Raw genomic sequence first — 23873 nt, forward strand, 5'->3', positions numbered from 1 at the left:
CTGTACAGGCACCTATTCAAACATGACCTTTCAAGTGTTTTGTTGTCATATGCAACTGAAATATCAGCATTTAGGGTTGCCTGTGTGCCCAGATTGGATCTGCCAAGGTACCTATTAATAGATGAATTATACATCCACTTCTTGCAGAGGTTCAGCGGAAGTTGGCATCTTCTTTGTTTGACCTTCTGGAAATCCTTGCCTGAATGCCTGTGTACGGTGCTGTGTCTGCAAATTTGAATCATATTATTTGGGACACCTGTAAGAAAACTTGGCCAGATATCTTAACAAGGCGAAGATTAAGATTCACCTGGCACACACATCCTGGAATAATGAGCCTCTTCCTCACAGAGATACAGATCTGAATAGCAAACGTATTCTCCTTTTGTTTGGATTTGCTATTCACCTCTGTGTTGATTTTGTGTTCTGTAAAGGTATTCTAGAAACATTTTTCTCTCTAATGACTAGCTAAATATAAAGGAAAGACTAAATCTTAAATCATTCCTCCAAAACCCGAGCTATCTCTCTGAATATGTTTCTAGATTTAGTAGCTCTTTTTTCCCCCTACAATTCATTTTTTTTCCAGTACTGTTAAGCCTTTTGTAGTAATTCTAGAGGTACAGCAGCTTGATATGGCTACCCATCACTAATTTTCTACATGGCCAAGAAACGTCAGGAATTTAATGCTGGCAATATATTTGGAGACCAATTCAGATAGAAAATAAAAAGAAATGTGGTTTACAATTGATTTTACTGAAGTAACTATTTTCTAGGCATCATTACTGTATACAGTAGGAAATAGGTACAGCTATTTTCTTAGAATAAAACAATTTGTGAGGCCTGTCATAAAAGGTTAACAGAATACATTCTTTGCTTCACATCCCTTTTAACTGCCTCTATAGAATTTAAGGAATTGCAATAAAATATGGATAAGTGCTTTCACTGGTAAGCTCTGTTTGACAGTACTTAGGAGATTACCTTGTGCTCAAGACCAATTGGAATATTTGCATGTAAGAAATTATTTTAAAATTATATTTCTTTTCTGGTGTGTGGCTTTGTGTTGGTTTTTGGTTTTTGCTTTTTTTTTTTTTTTTTTTTTTTTCCTTCAAAGAAAAAGATCTTTAAACAGTTCGCTGCCTCCTTGGCATTTTTTCATTCCACTTTTCATTTCATGTGAAGTCTCCTGGGCTCTGACCAGTTCAAAAAGCAACTTTGTAGTTTTCTACAGTAAATGACTGACAGTATTGGAAACCATGCTCTTTGTCTGACAGACAACTGCATGCACACTGCTAAGCATTTGGACTGAACTTTTAATTTAACCCCACCAACTTTTTTTTCCTCCTTCCCTCAGCATTGTCTGGATTGTATTTCCCACTGTGGCAATGTATCTTCTTTTTCTGAAGCAGACGCATTTTTTCTGTGATCCTAAATGCAGCTTTGGTGCACAGTTTGGGATCTTACGAAGATGTGCTCCGTGTATGTGCTGTTACATATAATAACCTGAGACATTAATATCAAAGCCAGTTGAAAGGTGGCCCGTTCTGGTAGAAATGGAGCTTGTTACTATCTGATCGCTGGTAGGTGGCCGATATGGTGTCAGTCTATTTACTGACCAAAAAAAGTGTGTTAGCAAGACTGTCAGTTTTGTGAAAATTGTAAGCAAAACAGCTAAAGGGTGAATACAGCCGGAGCTTGAATAACTCTCCTGTGTTAGTGTCTTTGTGCCAAAGTTGAGACATATTGATGAGATGGTTTGGGAATTCTTCTATATGCTTTAAATACTGTTGCAGTATCTCAGCAGAATACTGTGAAGAGGTCTCATTAGTTCACATGTTCAACATTATGTGTGTACTTTGTTGGTGCCACCAGTCCTAAAGCTGCAAGATTCTACTGTTGGGTTTGTGGAGTGGATCGAGGCTGTGAGATGTTTCTGTGAAGCTGGCTGCTTATTCCTTGGAAGAGATGGGCAATAGCTGTTGGGGCAGCATGTTTTACTCTGCTGGTCAGACACATGCACCTGCCTGGAGCTGGAATTTAAAATGTAGTAACTACCTTCGTAGAAAAAGAGGGACAAAATATGTGTGTCCTTCATCCATACTCAAACTGGGACTTACTGGCAGGAGGCACCACAGAGACATCCCAGCTTGCAAAGAGGTTCTCTAAATCAGATCTAGCCACAGTGATTGCCATTGTTGGGCCACCCAGGTCCAAATAAACAGTGTTGATGCTTAAAGAAGTAAAAATGGCAGTCCTTGGTCCTGTGTGAAAAGTACTGTCAACATGTAACTTTTCAAATGTAATTAATTCACGTTAATAATTGGGAAATGTGAAAATGGCAGAGATCTTTTTAATTAACAAAGTGATGAAAAACTGGTATATATAAAAATTAGTATGAATTTAGTATCTTGCACAAACAGCATGCAATCATGCAATGTGTTTATTCCACTATAAGAATTTATGGCATTTGAAAGAAATACTCTCTTACCCATATGTCTCTTTTCTACAGCATTCAATTTTGAGATGTATATGTGTTAGCATCTTAAACACTGCATTATATTTGTATAAGTTTTATCTGTGCATGTTGCAAGTGGGTGTATAAATGTCTCTTGAATGTTATCAGTTACAGGTCATCTCTTGCTTTGAAACAAGAAGTACGCTGCTACATTAGAAGTTTCAAATTCAAATACACAGTTCATAGAATATGATTCCAAAATGCTACAAACCCCATTAAAAGCCAAACTTTGTTTCTAGATCTGCTTGCCTAAATGCAATCTGTAGACCACAAATCTCACATCTACTCATGTTATATCAGATATATTTCTAGTGTAGACTGCAAAATATCTACAGTGTGCTGTGCAGGACGTGTATCTCCTGTGTGCCAAAAGATTCTGCACTTTGGTTTTGCCCATCCAGCAATGAACTAGAGCCTTGGCCATCCTCCATTATACTATTATTTTATAGTCAAAGGATGCCAGCATGTTCCACTATACTTGTACTTGTCTGTAATTGCATGGCATACAGAATGATACTGTCCAATGCTATAATTAAGCAGAAAGCTCAGTTTATCTTGAGATGTCTTTTAACTACAAATGATAACCATTCTCAGATTGTGAAATCCTTCGGTATGACTGAGATGCAGGGGTGTGAGGGGATCTAAGATGCAAGAGGTGAAAACCTAAGACTGCAGTTTAGAGCAGGCTTGGTAACACTTTTTCCAAGCAAACACGAGCAGCTCAAAGGAAACACTGAAGTTTGGAACTGGGTGATATTGTATTTTCATGCATACTTGCAATATAAGAAATGTGATAGAAATTCTAATAGTTATAATTACTATATATTTATAGTCATAGTAACTATGTTCTGTTATATTAGCATGATACAGTTGTCTCTTTATACATAAGCCTGTCAAGCACTTGCATGGACAGAACATTTTTTTGCTCATATGCATAATCATAGTAAGATATTTACCCAAATAACCAATAAATGTATTTATTAATCATACAGAGCAGGTGAAGGCTAGTTCCTTTTGTATGCCATTGCTCTTATGAGCCTTCTGGACACAGAACAAAAGTGAAGATCATTAGAGGGCTCACAGACTGCTTAAAAGGGTATTACCCTATTTCTATACACTGGCTACTGTAGAGCTCTCACACTTCAGAATGTGTTATTACTAAATTGCTTATTGATTCTGAATAAGGCACATCAATGCATCTGTGAGTCTGATTTTATTTATGGAATGATTCTGAAAGAACAGTATGATTTATGTATCTATTCAAGTCAGTGAAGGAAATTTATAATTCTGTATTCCTTTCTGTAATGGTTTAAAATTCACGTTAGTGTTTCAATTGTTTTTTCCTTCTTTTCTTTTTTTCTTTTTTTCTTTTTTTCTTTTTTCTTTTTTTTTTTTCATTTCTACATGTACAGTTTTTTAGCTTGAAGTGACCAAATATGTGAAGAATGTCCCTATTCACCTTATTTTTCTGATCGTCCAAGTAACATGATGTGTTTTCTAGGCAGCATACTACAAAGACTGCAGAAGTTACTCTAGGTTGGAGCAGGTTCATGGGAGAGATGATGATAACATTTTGTAGACTGAGTCTATAATTTATTAGATGGAAAAAGAAGACACAAGAAGCAACCTGAATTGAAGGGAATGCTGAGAAGTGCATGGATTTTTAGGAAAGGGATATGCTCACTCACTATCCAGTTCCATCGTCAACATTTTTTCCATTATTTAAGTGGTTCCCTGTCTCTGGTTTCCCAATTCTTTCTTCTCCAAGGTGCTCATATTTAATTTGTTAGCTCAGGTTGTATTCTGAGGATTTTAAAAGACTGAAGAGTTTGTTAGGAGAAGGAATGGCAGAGGATAAAGACTGGAAGGAGATGATATTCCAAATAGGCAAAATTACATGGGAAGTAGGGATGATGGGATGACAAGGAAATTAAGAGAAGTTTTATAGTATTTCTTCCCCCACTGCCCATGCTTCCACCTTTTCATTATAAAGTCTTATCACATCTTACAGCTTGGTCTTCCTGAGATGGAATCCGCCTGTTCTGGTTGACATTCAGTCCTGTTCCTTCAGTCCTCTTCAATATTGTTGTTGATGTAATTGTTGTTTACCCAAAAGCAGAAGAAATGTCTCCCTATCTTCAGTTCTTTCCACTCAGCATGTGGCTGCAATTGGGCTTTGTATGGCTATGAACCTGTAGCTTGTCTGACTGTTACGATAGTTGCACAGACCCTTTCTTTGCCTTTCCTAATAAACCGACTTATACAACCTCTCTGTTTCCCTGAAATCCCATAGTTTCCTGCAGTTCCAAGGGATTGTTTTGGATGGCAGGTTGCAGTCTCCTTTTCTGCATAGAATGCAGTAGGATGAATCTTTTGCCATGTCTTAACAGGCAGGTACCTCCTGTATGAAGAACATGATCATTTCTGAGTCACATTCAGCTTGCTCCTTGCTGTGTTGGTGTGAGAGTTTAGAAGTGGAAATAGAATCTAGAGCCACATTTATTTCCCTCGATTGGCTTCAACAGTTGTTGGTTGTGCATTACTTATTTTTTCTTGTAAAATAGCAAAGCTTTTGATTGACGTTATTACACCAGGAAGACTAGAATTACATTTAACTCTGCAGTGAAAATCCAGAGCTGTAGACAGAATGTAGAGCATTTTGACTATTTTTCATTACCTTCATGTTCTCCCATCCTTGAAGAAAATGAAATGAAAAGCACTGAGGTTCCTTTGGAAGCTGCAAGGTGCTAATATTCCATAGCGAGCAGGAGTTATAAATAACCAGACAACATAAAAATACATACATACAAATATTTCAAGAATGTTTTCTGAAGTACTATTAACGACACATCATTTTTAATATTAATGAACTGTTGAAGATAATTTTTTGTCATATCAACTTATATATTGCTACCATTATGGTGATCTTAATTGATTCTCTCACAGGAATTACAGTTGCTAATTCTGTATTCACAGTATGTGAATTTCTTCATTAGCAATGACTTTATGGCTCATTTTAACTGTGAAAGGATGGTTTCACTGCATTTTCCTTTCCTTTCTGATAATATATATATTTTTTTCCCCTTCCCTTCCCAGTAACACCAATATGGAAATTCATCATGCCAAACTTCTGGAGAGCTCTGATTCTTGCCTCTGATTCTTAGCCCTCAGTCTGTTAGTCAAGGAAATATGATTTGGAGGTCGTATTGTTAATCCTCTGTTGCAAAACTAGTCTGCATGGTTCTTCTAAGCTACAGATGTCTAAGCACAAAGGTCTACAATGGACTGAAATGATGCCGTTGTCAGAGTTATTAGCACCAATTCTGCATTTTCTGCAGAAGTTAGTGACAGAAGGACCAACTAACAGGCAGCCCATGAAAACCTGCATCTTGTTATACTCAAGTGTCTCTTATGGTAGAAATTAGGTTTTTGTCCCAGGTAGACAGGGAGATACACAAAATCAGAAGTGAGCACTGCAAACTGCTCACCAAGAACTTCGTGCATTGGGGGTGTCTGCTAATTCCTGATATTGTGGGTTGCTTTTTCAGTGGTGCTGGGGGTGGGAGAACTGTCATTTTTTGCAGCTTATGTAAACACATTTGTTGTAAGAAGATGATATTTATTGGACAAAACTCAGAGGGCCAGCAGTCATCTTTTTTTCCAGGGTGATAGGTGGAAGCACACTCTCCCTGCTTTTCCTTGCTTGGTCTGAGTGGACTCTTTGCCCTTGCTATTTGTGCAGTACTCAGTGGAAAGAGTGTTTGCTGATGGATGATAGTGTTTTATATCAGTTAGAGAAAAAAAAAAGCCTATCCCTGTCTTTTCATCTGGCTTTCCTTAAAGCAAGAACAAAAATGAAATGTTTAGCAGATTGTGATTTTTTTTTTTTTTAATGTTATTTAGAAAACAGGTTCACCAACACATATGCACAGTATATACCTCTGGTAAACAGAAATGCGTCATCCACATTTCAGCTCATTTTTTCCAGCAAGAAGATTTTTGAAGACTTTAAGAGTTGAAAAGAGCACAGCAGGCAAACCAAGGGATTGTTTTATCAATCTCTTTCACACTAAGTACGTGATGTTTTTCTGAACAGTAAGAAATTCATTTTCAAAAGACGTTGTCAAATCCACCGAGATTCATTGACTTCTGGTAGCAATGCAAGCTTGAGACAGTAGTGACAGGCTTTCTTCCAGGGCACTGCGTATCATACAAAATAAGCTTCCTTCAACTGGAATAATGTTTGAGTTACGGTAGCACCATGAAAATCATCAGCCATTTAGATCAGCCAAGCAAGAAGTATGCAGGATTTCTGATCAGTCACGTACAGGTCCTTTCAGCTTTGCTGGTCATGCTTTCTGTGGGCAGTCTGTGGGGGGAATCCTGCAGGTGAGCACTCCTGGCTCCCTCTCCAATCTGTCCTTCCCGTAACTGCAGACAGAGCAGGTTGCTGCAGCAATACTCAGGCACTAAGTATTTTTTTCCAGAAGGGACTCATTTGGCCTTTGATTTTGAACTAACAGTGAATAGATGGGGCAGTCTCAGGACTGGGTGTGTTTTACAGCACTTGGCAAATGACTACCTGACTCACAGCTATACTTTGCAATTGCAGTGATATAAAACATCTCTCTGTTTACTCTCTTCATTCAGGATAAGTATTCACAAAAAAAAAAAAAAAAAAGAAAAAGAAAAAAGGAAAAAGTATTTTTTTCAATTCAGTGAGTGGTGTACTGGCATGGGTAAGGTGAACTTTACAGAAAGTAATTGGGTACATGCTGTTATCATTGCGTTACAGGCAGGAACTGAGTTTGGATTTGACTGCACAAGATGTGTGCCTACAGGAGGAGCAACCCGAGGCAGCCCTGCAGAGTCTGGACGGGGAAGAGAGCCTACAGTATGGACTGGGGCAGATGGAGCATGTAGGGCTCCATGGCTGTGTCTATACTGCAGAAGAGACTAGGGCCAAGGTATGAATTCCTGAGTCTGCTGATTGTCCCTCATGCTTAATACTTGTTCCTCAGCCTGGTGCTGTTCTGTGTTGTCAGGACCAGGTTTGTTATCCTCACACTCAAACAGTATCCTAGGATGCTTTGCACCTTCAAGGCTTCTGCTACCCCACTGAGCATGTAAGCTATAGCCTCAATTTCATGCTGATAAAATGTTATTTGGATGAGTTGTGACAAAGCCATCACATTATTCAAAATGCTCTGAACTGAGAATAATATGCAATGAAATAGTGTTTATGCATGCAGGTTGTGAGGCAACTACAGGGCACTGAATGGAAATCCTGGGCCAAATATTGTATAGAATGGTCAGGCAATGCCACTCAGGGCCTTGAGCTTTATTTAGCAATATCTACAAAGTCCAAATCCTCAGTTTAGTATATCTGAGCTGATGTAAGATGCTGTCTGGTATGAAGTGTGTTATCTGTGGTAAGGTGGTAAAGTGAGCAGATCAAGGTGTTCACTGCAGCTTCTGAATATAATCTTAGAGTTAAGTTGGAATCTCATGGACTGGTGAGGGAGCAAGAATTGAAATTTAGAACCTCCAGACTCTCGGTCCTTGTGCTCCTTATCCCCAGAAACGCTACACTGAAATACAGTAAAAGAGGAAAAACAGCATCCAAAGAAAGTAAAATTATGGTTCCTGATGACATACTGTTTCTGCCATCTCATCATTTCAATGAAGGATTTCAGCAGCACAGGACTAGTTCTACTCTGGAGTCTCTGGGAGCTGTGACTTTATTTGCAGTAGGACTGAATTCTGAAGTAAGAAGTAGTTTAAATCAAATGCATTACTAAAGTTGTGTTGTGGATGCATGAGGGATTAAAGGGTTTAAAAATAATGATTTACTCAAGCCAGCCTTGAGGATCAAAGCTTTGGCTTCACTGCTGTCTCAAGGTGGACTTAGTACCTCATGAGATAGTTTCATGGCTCAGTTCAACACAGATGATTCGGCATCCAAAGCTGTCAGCAGCATGAATTAGCAAAGCATTTACAATGTCTTTAAAGTTATTATTGCAAGCCAACTCTGATACACTTCCTGAGTGAAACTGTGACTGTTTGTGTCTGAATGCAGTTTCTGCTTTTTTTCTTTTTCTTTTTTCTATTTTCCCTAAAACAAAACAAAACAAAAATCCTTGAAAAGATGGAGATACGTGATTAAAACCAGCAGGAAGTGTATAAGGGAATTGTTGGTGGTCTAATCAGGGATTTAGAGACTCTAGGAGGAGAGAAGTATTTTCTAAGTTTAATGCAAGGGTAAATAGTATTGTCAGCATTTTGCAAATCCAATAACTTATTCATAGCCCAGGAGTTTTCGTATTTCTTTTCTTAGCTCACTGTATCATGCCCCTGTCTGCAGCAGAAGGGCAGGAAGATGCATTTAAACTGAACTTCTTGTCTGGGATTATCTCATAAGGCAACCTTAAATTTTGGCAGCAAGTCAAAGGTTTACAGCACATGAGCAAATGAAACATGAGGACAGTTCATGGTACTGCTGTCAACTCTCTCTACATCAACTTCCAAAAAGCATAGGCCAGAGTAATTATCTCCTTGTCACTTTTGGGGTCTTACTTTGTAGCAAATGAGGCAATCAAACTGTGTTATGGGAGGGAATCATAACGCTTGGGTAGTTTCAACACAATCCATTTCCTTTGCAAGGCTTCGTGGCCCTGGCACAGCAAGCTGCTGGCCTGCTCTCAGCTTGTGAGGAAATGATCTGATGGTCAGTGTGCCTGGTTCCTCTCACTGGCCTTTCCCAAAGCTGAAAATATCTTGTGTGCTTCCTTGCCGTGTGCTTGCTGCAACAGAGTTACAATCCTTTCAAATATGTCTCTGAGGAAATGAATACCCTGCAAATTGAATATCTATACTTTGTACAGGTTTGATGCCTTAAGAAGAAGACGCTATAGAAAGACCGATGGAGTAATTGAGAGATGTATGGATAAAATTTAACTTCTAACTTATAATGTACATATGAACATTCAGATAAATTTAGAGAAAAGGCAACGTGACGGTCTAGTTATTATGAAAAATTATATTCGCGTTTTGTACAATTATGACTATATTAAGCCTATTTTGAGCAACTAATATGCAGATCTGATTCAAGAGAGATTAATTAGTGATATGAACACTTAAGCTATATAATTTACTCTGATTGAAGAGGCAATACTAAAACGTGGCATTAGCAGATGTTGAATGTAGTGTTGCTCTGAATCCATTCACTGAATATACTAGGTAAAGCTCCCCTTATTCTAAACGATTAAATACTCTAATCCCCTGGATTTGACTTGTATCTGTGCTTTGTTTCTTTGAGTTATTCTCCAAGTGTTGTTGCTGTAGCAATAGCCAGTCTGTGATGAAACGAAGCACATTCCAGATTCAGCTGTATAGGGACCCTTTGGCAGGATCAGGCAGGGTGCTCATTGAAAAGAGCACCTGATCATTTCTGTTTAATATTCAACACTATATTTTTGTTTCTTCACAAACTCACTGGTCATCACTGGGTGTGTCTCTGGGCACTATACTAGGTGCTGTGAATTATTCACTCCTCTCCCCCCAAAACAGAGGAAGTGTGTTTGTGCCTAATGCTGGTGCCAGCAATTCCCTAAATCCACATTTTCTAAGGTGGAAGGGAAGCTACCAGCCGTCTCCTTAATTCCATTGACAATGAACTAGTTAAAACAATACATTTATTCACTCAAGCTCATAGGTTCTGAACCAGAATTTCGCCTGCAGTGTAGATGCCCCTGAAAATTGAAGTGTGATGTAAGGGAAGAGACTGACAAATTATTAAACTGCAGTATATTAAATACACACAATAAAAACTGAGTATTATCAGAGTTCAACTGGGGGTCAACTTTTTCTGCATGGTATAGTTCTGTTTCATTTACTACAAGCACAGAAACTACCCCTGCATGCGAGCATACATGCTATGCAAATTTGCCTTAGGACTGTAAAATCCTAAAATGTTAGCAGAGCAGGATCCTATAAAAACTGTGTCCAAAATGCCTAACTATGTACGGTTAATACAGATATTAAATTGAATGCTCCTCTTACTATTATAAATGACTGCTTTGCTGTCTTTGCTAGCAGAATTGTGGCATTCATCCTGTCACTAAGAATAAGAATAAGATGACCATCTGCATTTCTGCAGAGTGATGGCTACCCAGAGCGAGTTCAATAAAAGAAAATTATGGCTTTGTGCTTTGCTAGAGACAATAAATCATGAGCAGGTCTTGCACTGAGGCAAAAAATGAAAACATCTTGTTGAAACTCTTTATAGGATACCAGTTGAGCAGCTACTTGAATTGTGATACCCCAAAATGAACATCATGCAAGAGTGATAAGTAATGACCTCTTCATGAGGAATTGAGCACGCCGGATTCTTTGAGATACTGGTGGATACATATTAGGGGAACACTGAAGGTGTGCTGGTGACCTATGTGTAAAACGGTGACAGCACCTGAACACAAGCTAGCAGGCCATTTTCTCATCAGCTTCCATTTTCTTCCTTCAAAATAAATCTCTTCAGTGCTAGTTCAGCATATCATTCTCCCTTTCTCTGACCTGGGGACATTTACAGCAGCCTATTCCTTTAGCCTGAAGTACTATCTCATGGAAATCGAAGTAGGGTAAAAGATGGCTTCAGGGACCTGTTGGAGGTGGTATAGGCCACCTTTCTAGGGTTTGAATAAGCCATATTTGAGAATGAGCTTCTCTGACCAGACACATCACTGTAAAACATTCGGTTACATCCAAGTACTAAAAGCCTTTATTGGTGATGGGGACTCTAGTATCAACTAAAACCTAAGCAGAAATGTTTGGTCACTTGAATCAGTTCTTCCTAAAGAAGGCAGTTGATTTTCTGCTTTTGTTTCCTCTTTCAATGTACCTTGAGTCAGCACCTAAAGCTCTAATGGTTTCTTCTCAGTTTAGTTCTCCTGAGTAGCGGATGCATTACATGCGTGGCTTCGCAAATGAGCAGAAATATGGGTTAAATGAAGATGGAGTAAATGCTCTGGAAAGTGGGTTTCTATTTAAGAGTTTCGACTGTCATTTCATAAATATTCATTGAGGTCTACAATATAGTAAGATATTTTCAATATAGTAATAAACTAAATTATTGTTTAAAGGCTATTTGTAGCCATTTTATTACATTAATAGTTAAATATCAGTTGAAGGCCAAATTTTGATATGAATTTAGTAGGAATAGCTTAAGGGGTCTCTGATGAAATCAAGTGTAATACAGATCATAATGTGGCTCCAGACGTTCAGAACTGTACTCCTATCTATTTCGTTTTCAATTTTATAGTCTTTGCTTAAATACCGTGGTGATTGTCAGTGAAGAAATGCCTCCAGGAGATTTTCCCAAAGGACTCAGCATGATGTCAATGGGAAGAGTGCTTTAGAAAACCTCAGCTTGAACAAATATTGAAAGGGGCAGCAATCACTGGAATTCACTTAACTGTAAGCACTATTAAATGCACTGTGGGAAAAAAAGAGGAAAATGTGCCTTTTGAAACCGAGGTTATAATTATTTTTTGCTAATTAAAAACCATTTGGACTATATTTATTCTCTAAAGGACCACTAGATGTCAGCACGTATCTAGGTTAGCACAACGGGAGCAACAATCGTCTGGTAGTAAAAAAACCTCTAGCCTGTAATGATGTAGTTTACATAGCATACAGTCACTGGCTAAAAGTGTCTTGTTTGACTTTATAAAAATTTCAGATACCCAAAGCGTGACAGTGACTGATTTGGCCATCAAAATAGGGGGACTTTTGCTTATGTTACTTCTTGGACTTGTTCTTGTTTTGCAAAATACATTCATTGTCATCTGTATTCAGTCCATTGTCTTTCAGATCATGCGGAAGTCTACCAGGTGCAGCTGTATAGTGAGGATGGCTATTGGGTTTTTATCTAAAGATTTCATGGCCAAACTTATTTTAGTCATGAACATTACAGCTAATTCTGTTGAAAGTAGGGAAAACCAGAAATCTGAATAAACCTTCAAATATAATATTCATAGCATAAAATGATGTGCAACTGTTCTGTGGGATCAGGCAAAAAAACCTAGTGTATTCTGAATGTGCTCAACTCGCCTGTATTGTATGCAAGAAATAATGAAAAAAATTAGTTGTTATACATTCATCCTATTTGAAACTCATAGACACACTTCACTGCTTGCATTATTTTAAAGTTAGATCAAAAGCCTTCCTGATCAGTTTTGCCACACAGGAGTAAGGATTAGTATTTGGCCATCTATATGTCTGTATACTGTGTATTCATTACTAAATATATATCTAGACCCAGTGTCAAAACAAGGGACAGTTTGGGTAGTTTTGACATGTAATCCATTCTTCTTAACCATCCATATCTTCAAGACAATTGCATTTTGGAAAATTAGAGATATAAACTAGAAACTGTTATTTAAATAGTTGGTGGGCTTTTTTTATTATTATTTTTTTATTTCTTTGGTGTTTTTTTTTTTTTTTTTTTTTTTTTCCTAATGGAGCCATAAGCTACTACAGTATTTCAAACAGATGCTACTACAACTGCTGCTACCAGGAGTTAGGGGACATCACATCATGGCTGAATCAGGCTGTAGTGAACTATAGTTCACCCCCTGCAGTGCTATCAGTTGATTAGTTATCAAGAAAGGGCTCTATGCTCCTTATTCACCCCGGTTCATCAGAGACACTCAGTTGAAGCACATGGGTTAGTGGAAGAACAACTTCCCTCCAGAGACTGAAGGGCAGGTAACAGAGGGACCTTGTGGATTACATGCCTCAGTGGAGGACCTGAAGTTAGCTGGGGTGAATCTGAGCCCCTAACATGAAGGTACTATGAAACAACTTGTCCCTTGACTCATGAGTCACTTACTAGCAGTAAACCCCCAGTTTCTTTGCTTCCACCACGTCTCTGCTGTGGCAGTGGCGCTGCGTGTATTCCTTGCACTGAGTTACATATTCCTGCCATCTCTGTGGTCCCGTGCACCAGGTGCAGGAAGCTGGAGAAAAAGCAGAGAGGCTTTTCGGTGGCTCTTGGGTGGTTTTCTTCAGTCTGTCTGCGGATGTGACCTGGTGCAAGCAGGGAATCTCATAGCAGTCACAACCATCCTATTTGCACTTAGCGTATTTTGCCTGCCCTGTCCCACATCTGCCAAAGGTTTGCACCATATATTTTCAGAATGGCAGAACACTCAGCAGGTTGCCAGGTTTAAGTGCATTACAATAATCAGCCTCTCCCGTGATGACTGTGTCGATCACAGCATCAGCCTGCATAAGAAGTCACTTCATCCTTGCAGTATTTCAAAGCTGATAAACAGCTGACCAAGTGCAGAGAGGGAGAGATGCAGAGTAAGGGGAAACTTGGAGTCGAGTGAGATCAAGCCTGCTAACAATTTTTGCTCACAGAATATATATCCCATTGAACTACAAACTCAACTAACCTTATTCACACAGTGCTTAAGTCAGGTTGCCTAGCAGCGGAGATCTTAGCAGGATTTAGCCACAAACTATGTCTTGCTGTCCATGTCTCATCTGTTAGTAAAATCTAGGATCCATAGGAATTTCCGTACCAGAGGTGGAAGAAAGCAAGGTACAGCCCCTCTGGACCTCATACAAGCAAAGAAATGCAAACCTAGGTAGACTTGTTTTATTGTTCCTGGAAAATGAAGACTATTTGGATTGCACACACCATCTCATCTTTTTCTAATGTGAAATAAAGGAATCGATCTGTTTTTTCAAACAGATTTTTTTAAGTTCTGTTTATTTGAGGAGGGTAAATAATGGTGAAAAGTGGGAAGGAGCTGAGGGGGAGTAATCCTTGGTTTATAAGTAAATTTAATTGTGACTACTTGCTGTCTTCATATCATGTGAATATTTGAGAGATGTGTGAGGAAACTGGCTGAATAAATGTGAATGTTGGAGTCTGATAGAAATACTTTGCCTGTCTCAGATAAAATCAGCGATTTGTACAATTATTCTGAATGGGAATGCTGATCCAAATGGCTCTTATTCTGTAGCACAATCCTGTATAACTCCTTCCTCTGGCCCAAAATAGAGACAGATTGTCATCAGTGCTAACGAAGAAATGACAATATCCCTTTAGCTGGCCATTGAGTAAGAAGAAGTTCAGCAAAGAGGAAGTAAGCCTGGCAGTTTTCCAATACATTAATCAGAATCAGCCCAGGATGAACAGGTGAGTTTTTGGCTCACCTTTGATTGTGACGCTTCTCAGACTTGATCTTTCTCTGTGCACGTCTTTTACTTTTACTGAAAGTCTTTGGCTTCTCAGAGTTTAAATCCAGACAGACAAATAATGCTCAAGAATTTTGAGATACGTAAATGATAGGATGACCATTTTCAGTGTTAATATGGTACCGGAAATATTTTCATTTCTGTTTGATTCTAGAAGATGGGCTATGGTATCTGCTGGTGAAAGCTTGCAAATCTTTACTGCAGTCTATGCTGTGAATGAAAATAGACAGATAATTTGGCTGTATAGATTTGTAAAGTGTTGCAATGTGATTTAAAATACATATGTACATTATTTCTTAGTGTTGTGTTTTAGCTCATAAGACAGTAGCATCCTCAAAATCCATTCAAATCCGCCCCTATTTCTGAATCAAGACTTTTCCTTGTTGAGGATCTGTGAATTTTCACTTGGTAGCACTTCCTTGGTACTCAAGTGCTGTCAAGTGTTCAGCTTTGTCTCATTTTAGTGAATAATTATTGGTTAAAAATAAAGCCCAAACTTAGTTTTTTCAGTCATTCTGCTTTGTTGCTATGAGTAGAAAAATATCTGCCTTCCTGAATGAATGAAAAATATTATAGCAACTCATTTAACGTTCACATCTCTAATGAGATGGAAACATTCAGTCTTCAGTTCAGCCATTAGGTATAAACAAAAGGTATAAGCTGTGTAGGGATCTATTTTGTCCAGTTCCTGGTGTCAGTTGCTTTTCCTGCTACAGCCTGGTGTTTACAACTGGAAGGATCCAAAAAAAGAAAATTTTTATCCTTGATGGTGTACACTGGGATTCAGAGAAATAAAGTAGTGGTGGATCCTGGACAATTGTTATTTTTTTAAACCAGGATTCAATGTTTTGTTTTGAAAGATCTGTTCTAGTTCAATTGCATACAATCATTGGACTTGATGCAGGAATTAATAAAGAGAAATCTTACAGCTTTTAATATTTTGAAGTTCACTAACAATTAGTCCAAAAATCATCAGTTCATTGCTAAGAGGAAATAGTCTAGTAACTATGTCAATGTACAGTCCTTGCCTACCCATGCCCAAACCTTACTAAAAGGTAATTATAGGATGAGAGGTGTATTAATTATATATTATTTTTCTGAAATGCTAACATTTCTCTATGTGGAACATATTGTTTTTCTATTTATGGTGTTTTATAGTTGTGCGTGTGTCTTGCAAAGAGGCTTATTTTCCCAAAGTAAGGCTAGTTTCATCAAATAACCATCATGGCCACATCTTTTTGGACAGATCTGTTTGGGGATGCAGTGTGCTGCCCTGTGTATCTATTAATTCTGAATATTTATGTGTCACGAAAGTCAGGGGCTTAGAGTGCTTTCATGTCCTAAACCAGCGTAGGAACTCTGCAGGCTGAATGACTGCACTACTGAATCCCTAGTTATTAATTCTGGAGTAGTACATGTAGCTTTAAATGATGAATCAGACAGAATGAAGCTGGCCATTAGAGTGCACTTGATGTTAATTGAAGTCATGACTCATTCATTTGCATTTTTCCTTCCCACAAAGAATGTTTAAGTAAGACCCTTTTCTCCTTTTAAGATCTTGAAATCTGTGTGTAGCCATATATCAGAGAAGGTACTGATCGCAACGGTTGATCAGAAGGTGCTTTAATCTGGTATCATGAGCGTGTATTGCAATTTGAACTCCTTCAACTTGAAAACTGACCAGAATTTTTGGGCAGGCTGCCTTTCTGTGGCACAGCTGTGAGATACTGTGGCCAAGGGTGGGATACTGAGATTGTTCTGGGTCACTGGTTACACTTCATGTGGACAGTGTCTCCTTGCCCAAGGCCTACTTATCAGTCCAGTTACTCATCATGCACACACATTGCTGAAGTAAAAGTCAACCAAAGTAAATTCTACGTATTTCTCCTGTTTTATTTTTCCTGCTGAAGATCAAGGAAAGATGAAGTCACAATGAGCACACCAGTAATCTGGTTGCTGTAAATGCATGCAATAAGTGACAGTCCTGGGCTCAGGAAATTTTCAATTTCAATTGATCAGTTGTCTGAAGAAATGAACTGAAAATGTTGCAGAACAGTAACAGAATTAGTTGTATGCTACCCAGCAGTCAGGGACCAAATAGAGATCCTGTCTCCACCAGGTAGGAATGGACTGGCTGGGATTCCCTAAATATGAAAGCCTTGCAACAACAAAATGTCTTTATAAAATGTATCCTTTTTTATACCCCAGGAAGGAAAAAAAAAATACTGTAATATTGTGTAGTAAGGATATAATTTTCAACCAGGTTCTGCAGCTTGCTCAAATGGTCTTCACAAGTCGGTTTTCTTTTTTTCACTTTTGTGTTAGACCCTAACAAACTATATAAACTAGGGATTAATTTTGCTCATTAAATATTAAAAGGCTAACACTTTGCTCATTTTTCTCACAATTTAGAAGTGAATTACATAGTTGCACTACAATCATTCAGCTTAATTTTACTTTTCATGTCATTTTTCTCCCAGCATTAATTTTGTCCATGTTGCAGTATACCACTCAGGGATTTCTCACTGCAGTACATTATCTGACCAGCTGAGTCTGCAGCAACAGGGAATCTTACTTAATTGGAAAGATGCACTGACGCAGAAAAGGTACATGTAACTTCTTGCACTAGCTATACCTTTTAAAAACGCATCATTACAAAGGTGGCAAACTGTCATCTATTCTTTGACGTGAAAGATTTTCAGAAGCTGCCAGAGTCAGAAAGTATAAGGGCTGAAGCCTAAAATTCCTTCTGTGTCATGTTATGGAATAGATGTGTAAAGAAGGACTGTATGGGAAGCATCAGGTGAGAATTTTTAGAAGCTTTTCAAAGCAATCAGTGAAATCTGATTAAAGAGTACCACTTCATTTTGTACTTAATAGTGTTCTACAGATAAACTGTATTCCAGTGTGCTTTACAAAGTTAAATAATACAGCTACTGAGATAAATAACAGCAGAAGGAGACAGTCACAGCAAGTTATAGGCTCAGGAAACAGCTGTTTTCAGGTGAGGTTTAAAATGAAATGGCAAAGTTACAGTGCATTATTCTACACCACAGGCCAGAGGTTTTCAGCAAACTCTACCATACCTGAAAGCTGTCAAACAATCAGCAAAATTAATTAGACAAGAGGAATGGTTGAAAGAGTTCAGTGACCTGAGCCCTACTGACACTTCATTTGAATTTGAACCTGAGTGCCAGTGCAGACTGTGCTTAGCAGAGAAAACCAAGTGTAATGTGGCATTAATTTTCCTCTCTCTGACCTTGCTTGGCTGAATGCAGTGGAGCACTTAATCCTTTTTGCTCCCATCAGACAGATCTAATGCAAGAGTCCAGTGGTATTGTGGCCTGTCCAGTGACACAGTGTGAGCTCAGGCAGTTCATTCCTGGAGTATGGTCCAAAATTTGGCTATCCTTGGCAGCTGGCAGTTGTGAACTCTGCCTATTCTTATTTTCCTTGATCCCAATACCAGAGCAGCTTTCCAAGTCATCAACTGCAAGAGCAGCATTCTTCTGGAGATGGAAAGCAAACCTCAGCCTAAAAAAATACAATAGAATCATCTCAATTTACACCTACTGAGAAGCGTGCTAAAGCAGCTGTAGCTGATCAGCTTCTGTATTCTTAGCTCAGATTCAAATAATAATCAGAGACAGTTTTAAATTTTTTTATTAGTACAGGGAGAAAAAGATGGAGATATGTGCTGTAATATTTATCTGAAAAGGTCTTCATATAGCTTTTTTAACAGTCAGTTTCTTTCAAAGCCTATACACTTTAGAACTGATACATTTCAAGCAGAGAGGTGATATCACTACAATACTATATCCTAAGCCTGAAGAAACAAAAATAATGCAATAGAAGTTGCACACATTTTACCATAATCTCATTTTTCTACTGCAGAAATGTTGATTCAGTTAGATTCTTAACTGTCTTTTCCCCATAGTACCCTCAGAATCCCAGTGACAAGGGGCCAGCTGCTTTTTCCCAGCCTCCATTTAACACTCCACCAGGAGGAGTCATGCTGTGCCCAGTGTTATTGAGGTTCACGAGGAAGAAATGGAAGTCTGTTCAGCCTGCTTTTTAGGATTTGCCTAGTAGCTCTGGAGATCAGTGGCAAGATTTGCCCTGATGTCACCAGCATGTATGTATAGCCAATGCTCATCTAAAAAGACAATTTTTAAGGTGTTCTCCATAACTTCCTCCTTCTACCACAATAAAAAACGCAAGATGTGCTTCATAGAAATGTGGGGTGGAAAATTCCACTCTGGGTATGATTTGTGCTCATTTTAGAGCCTACTGAATATTGAACAAGACAAACTAATCTGCATATATTTTGTAGGACTATGGTACTGTGTTAATGCTAATAACTCTGATGGGTGATGGATAAAAACATTACATTTGAGGGGGGTCTGACAAGAACACTTATCTTTGTTAAACTTAGTGAGTTGGTGTTGCTAATGGCATCCTGAGAATCAGTATTTCTGAAAAGGAAAACAGTGCTCTCTATTTCTTGATTTCTTTTTAGATCTTCACTTCTAAGCAACACACTCCATATTTAAGATGCTCTGCTTTGTCATTCCTGCACTAGAGCCTTGCTTACTTAGGCCTAATTCATTTTTTGTTTAATCTCCCTGTGACTGAAAAGATGCATGGACTCAATTTGGCTGATCATCCTTCTTACTTATGCCAGTTTTGAATATGAACAGGCAATCAGTGTTGTATGAAAGGAATATAGTGTGATGACAAAAAAATACAGTGTAACCGAGGCTTTTTTTTTTTTAATATTAGGGCTAAAAGGATGACTGTTTTCCAGAAACTTGTTTAAAATTACCATAAAATAAATGCTCTACTCAGGAAAACGACAGAATGCAATTGGAATCAAAAGGATAATTTGAAGGGATAAAAATCACTGCAATGCCAAATGGAAATGTCTGATGTTTTTTACAGGAAAGACACTAGCCATATGCTGTCTGACACTGCTACTCATTGCCCAGTATCTCAAAGTCTAACTTAGGAAAGGTATGAAGAAATGGAAAATACTTTTAACACATAAATTGTGAGGATCATGTGAGTTTATCAGAGGAGAGAGAATGATCTGAGGTATTGTAAGTAAGTGTTCTACAGAACCAGTAGGTGAAACTAAGCTTTTAATAAACATCTGCCAGAAAGGACAATGTTGAAATACACATGGTGGTAAACATTTTGGAATGCATACATTTTTCTGGGCAACATTCCTATAAATTAATGAAGACAATTTTGATGCACATTTGGCTCATGAGCATTTGGCCACCCATAAAGTCACCTACTGGGAAGTGTTGTCTTTGGCATTGCTCGTGCCTATGTCTCTAAGCAAGTGCTTATTACAACTGAATCCACCATGGAAGTGTGCAGGGAGAGCTAAAGATTTGGGGTGAAACTTAAACTACATTTATTAATACAAAATGTAAGCAAAAGCCTAAAGGTTATCTGACATTCCCCTGAACCAGTAAATTATTTGAAGAGAGTAATGAAATGCAGATGAAATTGGCTTTTTCAGACCATGAAGCTTGCAGGAGTGTGATTGTGAGGAGAATAAGACCCCTTTTTTTGTGTCTGTGTTGGTGGTAACAGTGGGAGAATATATCTTCAGAGAGCTGTGATTCTGTGGGTAATGGAGCTGAACACAGCGCTCATTGAAGCCTAGCCAAAAACCCTGTTTGTCAAAGACACCCTGTTTGCAAATATTAAGTGGATATTGAAAGCATGGTTGTGAGCAATTTGTATTTTTAGCAACAGGAAAGCAGGATAGAAAACTGTGTTACCAAGACATAATATATATAATACACACTTCTCCTGGAACTAATTATTATTTTCTGAAATGACTGCAGTTGTATGCTACTGTGACTGAAATGAGAGGGCTTTGTATAATGTTAATGTCAGGAGATATAAGTTCTAGTCCTAACTTTTGCAGGAAATTGAACTCATTTTAATTCCAGTAGTGCTTAGTCTCCACATCAACACTGAACTGGCTTTTGGACTGCTTTGCCCTCTTTTAAAATTGGTAGTCTAAAAAGATCAAAGTGTTTCTCAGCAGTTCAGGAAGTAGACACCTGCATTTACTTTTACTACTGTGAAAACAGAGGCAGATGAGTGTTGTAGTCTGAGTTTCTAAGGACTCCACTGACTTCAATGTGTCTACTAAGGTGGATGTCAGCGTATGAAAGAAACAAGACTCAAAAGTCTTCTATGACATCAATAGGCTAAATTTCTGAACTCACAGCAGAATATCAAAGCTTGCTTTCACTGAGTGTTTTATTGTCCTCTGTGTATTTTCCTCAGCAAGAAGATTGCACCCTTGCAGTACATACGAAAACAGCTAAACCCAAGATCTACTGTGGGTCATTAAAAAGTGTACAGACCTGATTTCATAATTACAAGGTATGGATAATTTTGTGGCCTTTTGAAGGCTGAATGTAAAATGTGTAACCTGGAAATAGGGGTTCTGATGTACCGCAAGTATTAATTGGTTGAATGTGTTTCCAATATAAACTTGAGTTTCCATTATGTTGCTAAAAACCGGGCTCAGAGAAATCAAGCTGACAGTGTATGAGATATCCTACATCATCAAGAAAAGTTGTTGAAGCAAAGCAAGCGAGTTGATACAATTCCAGCTCCCAGTGCTGCTCACTGGTGTCCGCTGGAATGTGTCATGCGACCAAATATGAATGGGCTCCGGTGGGAGGGATGGCCTTTTCCTTGCAAATATTTCTTCAGCTCTTATGTTGCCCCTCAGCAATAACGGTTGGCTTTTTATAGAACACTGTCTGATTCGTCGGCAACCTTTAGGTATTTTATTGATTTAACATTTCTTTAGAGACGCAGTGAAATATATGACCCATGGACAATGTCATTTTTTGAAAGCCAATGCTGATGTCAGGGGTATGCTGCCTGCTTCAAGATCTGCTGTCTCTGGCATTCACTAGAAGTTGTTCTAAATATACTTTCTAATCTGTTTATAAACTACATTTCTTTTTCTACGCTTGGTAAGGGTGCTGTTTTACACTGCTTTTGGTGTATATTTCAAACCCGCTTTCTGAATTGAATCATTTCATGGTGAAGCAAGCTGAATGTAAGAGAATATGCCTTGGTTGAGACACTGTGGTTTAGTATATCAAAGCAATAAAGAGCAAGGAGAAGGTTGGGAGAACTTTCAGAATCCATTTTCTTTATTACTTAAAAGTAATGAATCAAAATGCAGTTGTTTGTGCCCTCTGAATGTTAATCTGCCCAGCTGTTGAAATCACAGTGAAAGGTGATAGTGGGCTCTGAAAGAATTGTATGTAGCTCATCTGAACACAAGACTGGTTGGCAGGACACTGAATCAGAAACTAATGAGCAGGCAGGGCTGGGATTTGGTGCATGATGGAAGTAGGTTCACCACACAAGGGTTCAGAAGTAGAAACATGGACCTGTGCAGCCAAGTTTGTGTTGAGACATGGGCGGGGTAACGGTGAAAGCTTCTGAGCGCACAGCAGCCGCCACTGGCCATTTGATGCCAGCACCAAAATGTAGCTCCAGCTTTACTTTTCAGTTTCTGAAAACTCTGGCCCAAGTTTCCAGGGGGTTTTAAACTGTGCTGCAAAGGACAAAATGTGTAGCAGAATAGAGATATTGGTATTCACTGTCCTTTGGCTGATACTCTGTAATATCGACATGTCAGGATGAGCATCCTTTAGCTCCTGTTCCTATACATCTGTATGTATCAAACAAAGATGTGATGGAAGGAGGTTCTACTTTCTCCCTCCCCTTCCCCACCCTTCCTTTATCTCTCCAGGCATCCCCACAGGTATTAGCATTGCAGCTGCTGCTATTTAGCCAGTATTGCTGCACAATCCCCGCTCTCCTTTTTCATTGTAGAAATGGAGCAAGAAGACATCTGATAAGCTTGAAGTTGCTCTTAGTCCACTGAAAGCTTGAGCCAAGAAGCTAGGATACCATGTAGTATGAAAGCACCCTTTCACACCATGCAGAGGATGGCTCAGGGGCAGCACCGTGCAGGCGGGCCGGAAGACTGGAGTTGGTGCTTGCTGGATTTGGTGGTAGAGACAGTAGCTGTCATTGCTACACGAGGTTAGCGAGATGTGGAAATAGCCCCATGTAGAAACAGAGGGATTTCTGAAACTGATGGGGCAGTTTCATGCTAGAGCCAACACTAGTGTAATACAGACTGACAGCAGCTGGCCAGCTGGCCTTTCTGAATTCTGGCATGAGCTGCAAATCACAAGGTATCCCTCTTCCATAAGCAGACCTACTGTAACACACCCGGCTCATCTCTGAGGAGCTCTAAATAGCCAGGGCTGGGATAACTTCTGTGTCACCCCAGGTTTCTGCTGACACATGATAAAGTTACACTGGGATGGAAATGCCATGGTGAATTAGATTGGAGCACAAACAGGAATGACTTTTGCATATTTGTTCTACAGGAAAGTGGAGTGTAAGTAAGTGAAGACTTCCTTATCCTGCTCTCTGCAGTGGCCAACTTTTGTAGCCAGTGAGGACTGCATGTGTTGAATAGCTGCTGGTTGTGAGTGGACTAAATTTCCCAAAAGAAGGTCTGATGAAAACGAACCTGTGGTCCCTACCCATCCCTGCAGTGCAGGCAGCAAAACTAGGGCATGTGAAAGGCAGTGGATGTTGGAGACCCTCTGAAGTGGCTCAGAATTTGTCTGAGGACTTCTGCTGCCACAGGCACCGTCCCCCCACATTTCTAACAAACCTGGTGTCTTAGAATTGATTCTGATGTTCTAATCTTTAAAGCAGGAAGCATTGAGAGCAATAAAATTTAATCAACAGAGTACTTATTTTATCAAGTAAATGGGTAATTGTGACATTTGACATTCTCACGAGACTCTGTTTCTTGAACATTTGCCTAATTATCTCCATCTTTAAAAATTCTGTTCAGATTCTAGTTCAACAGTTCACCACATAATCAGATTCAGATTTTCTGAAACATTTTATTATTGTTGTTGTTATTGTTAGACAGTGCATTCTCTTGGAAATGTCAAGTATGTTGTCAAATATTGTACTAATTTCAGTTTTCCTTGTCACAGCCCTAGACTTTATT

This window comes from Patagioenas fasciata, chromosome 2 (assembly GCF_037038585.1).
Source record: "Patagioenas fasciata isolate bPatFas1 chromosome 2, bPatFas1.hap1, whole genome shotgun sequence".
NCBI classification, from domain to species: domain Eukaryota; kingdom Metazoa; phylum Chordata; class Aves; order Columbiformes; family Columbidae; genus Patagioenas; species Patagioenas fasciata.